We start from the raw sequence: 5,343 nt of genomic DNA, 5'->3' as shown, positions 1-5,343 counted from the left end.
TCCCTACCCTCTGCAGCTTAGAACAACATAGACTCTTCTTCAGCTATTTTTACTCTTCCACTTGGACCCTTGCTTCTTCTAGTGACCATCTCCCTTTTCTGAACTTGGAGCCAGTTTTTTCCCTTCTGTCATCTGAAGTCCCCTGTCTCAGAAAGAATGATTTATTTATCAGAGTCCTTAGCTGTCAGAGTGTGAATCTCCTTGGCCTTCCCAGTAGAGATCCCTTGCTCTGTATGTATCTATAGAGTATAAGGACGCTAAGCCATCTCTGAGAGACAAAGGTCTTGTGGAAGGATGCTAAGTCAGACTTGAGTACAGAGAGGGGCTAAGTGCTCCTCACAATCTAGTCTGAGGCAAAAGAAAGGGTAATCTTTCAATGGATTGCTCTGCTCTCCTTCCCTTACATAATTCAGTGGTTGTGAAAGGCAGTGAAAAGGAGGCCTTGGGAAAAAGCTGTGGACTAGGGATCAGCAAGCCTGTGTATAATACCTCTATTACATTTTCTACTATGCTGTATTGGAATTATCTGATTATGTCTTGTTTCCTTCGTTAGACTATAAGTTTTTTAAAGGCAGAGGCCTTGACAATGCCACATTCATTTTGAAAACTACAGTTCCTAACTGGTCTCTCTGGCTCATGCTACCCTCCTGTAATCAATTTTCCATATAGTTGTAGGGATAAGCTTGCTGAAATGCAAAGCCCACCTGTCACTCCTCTACCAAAAACCCTTCTAATGTTCCCCATTGCCATTAAGATAATGATATTTAAGATGCATCATGATCTGGACCCTGCCTACTTCTCTAGTATGCTCTTTAACCACCTGCAGTTTATACTTTGTTCACTCATTCCACAAATACTTAAGCATATTTCTGCCTTGGGCCAGGGATTGGGAATACAATGTGAACATGGTCACCTGCTCTCAGAAAACTTACACCTCTTTGCTTCTGCTAGCTGACTACTACTTGCCCCTAAAGACTCAGCTCAAGCTCAGGCATTACGCCCCCAGGAAGCCATTACCATATGTTTCACGTGTACATTTCTGTGATACATGACTGTATATTGCACTGTGTGCCCACAACCCAAAGTCAAATCATCTGATGTCACCATATATTTGTTCCCCTTTACCCTTTACTACTCTCCACCCCTTTCCCTCTGGTAACCACTATACTGTTGTCTGTCTGTGAGTTTTGTTTTTCTTGTTTGTTCCCTTGTTACTTTCAGTTTTATATCCCATATATAAGTGAAATCATATGATTCTTAACTTTTTCTGACTGACTTATTTTGCTTAGCATGATATTCTCAAGATCCATTCATCTTGTTGCAAATGGCAGTGTTTCATCTTTTCTTATGGCTGAGTGGTATTCCATTGTATATATGTACTACATAGTACTTCTATGTACTAATTTATCTCCTCACCAGACTGTAAACTCTAAGAGTAGGTACTGTGTCTTATCTACTTTTTTATACCCAGCACGTGGCTTGGTACATGATAGGTATTGAGAAATGATAATTGAATAAACAGTACCCTCTGGTGGTTATCTATTATAAGTATTTTTTATGGATCATAAGGGTGAGTAAAGCATAGCTATTTATCCAGGAGAGGTAACTTTATCTTTCTTTCAACATTGGGTAAGGAACCATTTCAGAATATGTTGTCTCCTAGACCTAAGTTATTATTCCAGGGTCTTTCCGAATCTTTCCTAATGCAGCAAACAATATGTAAATGACAGAACAAAATTACCAGTTTGAGTAATTGTGTAAAAAGAAAGTGTAATGGAAGTTGGTCTCATGTAATTAAGTATACAATTTCTCATTGAGCTCTTATTTCAGAGCCAACACACTCACATTCAATTCAACACATACTTGTTGAGTATTTACAGTGTGCTGGGCATTATTCTAGATGTTGGGGATGCATGAATGAATAAAACAAAGACCTGAACCTTAAGAAGCTTACATTCTCTTTGGGGGAGACACAATAAACGGCTATATTTTTTATTGAGGGTTATAAGTGCTATGGATAAAAATAAACTAGGGTGCAGAATGGGGTGTGAGATGAGATGCCATTTGGACAAAGTCCTGAAAATCTATTAATTATAACTTCGGAAAACTATGTAAATTTTGGCTCACCATACCTGCCTGAAATATTATGGGACTTATAGAGTTTTCTTCTTTTTCTCTTTTACATTTTGAAATAAGTTTCATCTCACATAGGAGTTGCTAAAATAATACAGAGAATTCCCACATACCTTTCACATATTCTTCCCCAGTGTTAACATCATGCATGACCACATTAACTATCACAACCAGGAAACTGTCATTGGCACAATATTTTACTAAGCAAACCACAGACCTCATTTGAATTTCACCAGTTTTTACATGAACTCAACCTTTTGGGGTGCAGGGGAGGGTACATAGTTCCATGAACTTTATCACATGTATAGATTTATGTAATCACCATCATAATTTGAACAGTACAGCTTCATCACCCACCAAAACTTATTTGTGCTACGCCTCATTCACACCCCCTACTGGGGATTGAGCCCCCAACCCAGGCATGGACCCTTGGCAGGAATTGAACCTGGGACCCTTCAGTCCACAGTCTGACATGCTATCCACTGAGCCAAACCAGTTAGGGCTGTGCTACTTCTTTACAGTCACATCTGCCCACCTGGCAACCACTGGTCTGTTGTTCATCACTATGGTTTTGTAATTTGTGGAATGTTATGTAAATGGAATCATATGTATGTAGCATATTGTGATTTATTTATCATCACTCATCATACTTCCACAGAGATCCATTCAAGTTATTGTATAAATAGTATTTTATTGTTTTATTAGTGATGTTCCACAGTTTGTTTATCCATATCTCCCACTCCCACTGAAGAGCATTTCGGTGGTTTCTTGCTCTGGGCTAATACAAATAAAGCTGTTATGAATATTCTGTAAGTTTTTTGCATAGATATAAATGTTCTTATTTCTAGGATAAATACACAAGGGTGCAATTCAGGGAGTTTTATATCTTCAGAGGGGCTTACAAAACAAGCAGTAGCATGAAAAGAACATTGGATGGGGAGTCAAATGATCTGGCTCCAGCATTGTTCTGTCATTGATCAATAATATGATGTTGGGTAAACCCTTCTCTCAGGACCTTACATTTCTCTCTGTAAAGTGACAAGATAGATGATTTCTTGAGTCTTTTCTAACAATTTGTGGTTCTAAAGAGATAGAAAGGTTTCTGCCTCGTCTCCTCATCTCTTGTAGGATTTATAGTTATATACATAGAATTCCAGTTGAAAACCTAGATTATACCTCTCTATTCTTTTCCTTGCATGTTCTAGTTATGTAGAAAGAGAATATGTGGGAGAAAGTAAACTAAATATAAGGATACAAAGGCTTGAAGGTCTGATCCCTGAGAATAGAGGACAGAATAGCTATGTGGCACAAGGCCATTCTTAAATGATGTATATGTAGTAAATTGTTCTCTCCCTCTGTTGCAATATTTTTATTAGTTAGGCTTAGGGTAAAATAAACATGGAATATGTATGTGTGTTCATGTAAAAATGTGCACATTATATGGTTTATAAATATTATATGCATTTATAAACTACATATTTTTGAAGTCAGGAAGGAGTTACACAACATGTTTGCAGTGGTTAACTAAGGAATGTGATTATATTGAGAGGCAACTCTGAGAGGAAAAGAAATATATCTGTTGAGCACAGTCTCTCTGCTTCTCTCTGTCTCTGTCTTTGTCTGTCTCTATCTCTCTCACACACACTCAGTGGTTATCATCATGGGCAAGAGCTAGATTGCTTGGGCACAAATCCTGGCCCTGCCATTTATTAGTTATATGAACTTGGGTAATTACATAACTTCTATATTTCTTAGTTTCTTCTGTTAAATGACAGCGATAATAATAGTGCCACCTTCATAGGGTTAATATGAAAAACAAATGGGTAAAAATATATGAAACAATTAGAACATTGTGTAGTGCATCATAAGCACCCACAATCTGACAGGAAATGTGTCTGTCGGTTGATGTCCATGTCTGTCAGGAGGCCTCCTACAGCATGAATTCCTGAGCCCAATATACTAAGATTCTTACACTTCTAAGGACAGCCTGCCCGCCACCTCCCCATGCACACTACTTTTATAACTTCAGCACCTCTATCCCCCACCTACCTTTATCCTCCAATCCCTCATCCCCTCCTCCATTAAAAAAATAAACTTAGGCACTGAATCAGTAAGTTGTTCACTATGCCTCAGTAATTCTTTTTGCCTCCTAAACTTCAGTTTTTCCAATACTGGGGACTAAAAAATCTTATCAATAGCTTTACATATCCTTTATTACTTTAAGTGACCCCTTTCCCCAACCAAATCTAAAAAGCAAATAAAATTCATGTAAAGAAAAACAGCCATAATTGATTTAATTATTTTTATGTAAAGCTATAAGGGCTATCTTTAATATGTTGCAGTGTTTTGCTTTAGAACACAAAAAAGAAGATTGTCCCATTTTCCTCTTCCTTTTATACATTTGAACTTTCCTGATAAAAAGATTGTTGTTGGTGGTGTGTGTGTATGTGTGAGATACTGCCCTTTAAAGCATGATCTGGATTAATAGCTTAAATGTTGCCACTGTAGGTGCTATATCTGCTTCATTAATATCATGTTTTGTTGCTTTTTCCAGCTTTATCCTATGTAATAAAGAATAATATGCAAATTGACCATCACACCTCACACAAGATGGCTGCCCCATGTGGACACAAGATGACCGGCAGGGGAGGGCAGTTGGGGGCGACAAGGCCTGTAGGGGAGGGCAGTTGGGGGGGCCTGGGCCTGTAGGGGAGGGCAGTTAGGGATGACCAGACACTGTCAGGGGAGGACAGTTAGGGGTGACTGGGCCTGTAGGGGAAGGCAGTTAGGGGCAATCGGGCCAGCAGGGGAGGGAAGTTGAGGGCACCTGCTGCAGGGTTAATATATGTCCCACATCACACTCACAAAAGCCCAATCTTACAGGAAAAAAGCGCGGAGGAAGTTATGTAACTCCCTCAGGATATTTCCAACAAAAGGTGTCGCAAGTACAAGAACTGTGTGTAAGCAGATATCCACGGACGTTCGCAGTGTCAGATAGAAGGCAGGGTTAAGCCGGGACATTTGAATTTAATAGATTGTCCATGAGCGGTCATTTGCTTCCTTCCACCTCATTTCCAAGGTATTTCCATATATCAAACTAGAGGCCTGATGCACAAAATTTGTGCTAGGGGCTCAGCCTTCGCAGCCCCAGCTACATCAGCCCTCACGGTCCCGGTTGCCTTGAGGCCCCGTGGCCCCGCCCCGCCCACT

The 5,343-nt window shown here is 39.6% G+C and overlaps 1 protein-coding gene across 3 annotated transcripts in view; it reads left to right on the top strand.

The window, feature by feature from the left end:
• MID2 (midline 2) overlaps positions 1-5,343 on the top strand; it is a 114,049-nt gene that overhangs the window by 69,812 nt on the left and 38,894 nt on the right. The window lies entirely within an intron of this gene.

This window comes from Myotis davidii, unplaced genomic scaffold, assembly GCF_000327345.1.
Source record: "Myotis davidii unplaced genomic scaffold, ASM32734v1 scaffold940, whole genome shotgun sequence".
NCBI lineage: Eukaryota > Metazoa > Chordata > Mammalia > Chiroptera > Vespertilionidae > Myotis > Myotis davidii.
This window is presented reverse-complemented; position numbering and strand designations above follow the sequence as displayed.